The following is a 974-nucleotide window of genomic DNA, read 5'->3' on the forward strand; positions in this document are numbered from 1 at the left end:
ACCACTATTAACTTCATCTTGAGTAAAACAAGCAAAACAAAACCCCCACAAAACCAGGGGACTTCAAAGGTGCTGCTGGTGGCTGTAGTGACACAAGGGTAGTGTAGCACTGAAGTCACTTGGAGGAGTCCCATGTTTGCTGTGTATACTAGCACCTCCAGGATCTAGGCAGGCTGAGGGGACAGACGGGGGATCCTGGATCCTGTGGGGGTTGCATCTATCTGTCAAAAAATAAACAAAACAATAAAGACCCTAAAACGATGCTCCCAAATTCCAAAAATGGAATTAGAGTATGAATTTGTTTGGGTGCATAAAAAAATGGAAACCCATGCATAATTTCTTTCATACTACATATTTTCCACGAACTTCTTTGAAGGACTCCCACCTTACGCCCCAGTATTTCTAGCAAATATGTGTGCTATATAATCTTGCATAGATACTGTATGTCTCAGACCTTGGAAAATTCAGGATCTGCCATATTCCCAGACTTTCGCGAGGGCACTTCGGGCACCTTCCGATGTCCGAGGTCGGTGACTGAGTGGAGAACGAGAAGACGGGCGAGGGGGCCGCAGCCACGGAAGAGGGCACTGCACCACCGACGCGTGGCGGGAGGGACACGGTCTCCAAACGCCAGGTCAGAGTTAAGAAAGGCCTCTTTACACTGGACGTGCTGGGGAGGCTCGAGCAGGGGGCCGCAGGGGAAGGTCACGCGCTAGGAGGCGGCAGCGCTCCGCCTCGCCTCAGCCCCCGAGTCCCAGCACGTTGTTTTCGTCCGTGCCTCACGCGCTAACGCCGAAAGCTCCCCACACGGGAGGCGGATCTTTGGCGAACGTCGCCCAGGGAACTAGTCCGAGGACGCCTCGCGCGTCCCAGGTGATAAGGCAGCACGCCGGGACCAGCCGCGGCGCGTCCCCGCTAGCCCCGCCCCCAGGTGCGCTCCTCTTCCGGGCGCGCTGCCGTCCCGCGGGCGCCAG

At 55.7% G+C, this 974-nt stretch overlaps 1 long non-coding RNA gene across 2 annotated transcripts in view; it reads right to left on the minus strand.

Annotated features, from left to right (window-relative positions):
- The window catches only part of LOC102483463 (uncharacterized), a 28,011-nt gene extending 27,114 nt beyond the window's left edge, over nt 1–897 (minus strand). For both annotated transcript variants that reach the window (XR_001370244.2, XR_334284.3), the window contains exon 1: nt 455–897. This is a non-coding gene — a long non-coding RNA (uncharacterized LOC102483463). The remainder of the gene's footprint in view (nt 1–454) is intronic.
- Nucleotides 898–974: the final 77 nt, after the last annotated feature.

Source organism: Tupaia chinensis, unplaced genomic scaffold (assembly GCF_000334495.1).
Source record: "Tupaia chinensis unplaced genomic scaffold, TupChi_1.0 Scaffold000187_1, whole genome shotgun sequence".
NCBI lineage: Eukaryota > Metazoa > Chordata > Mammalia > Scandentia > Tupaiidae > Tupaia > Tupaia belangeri.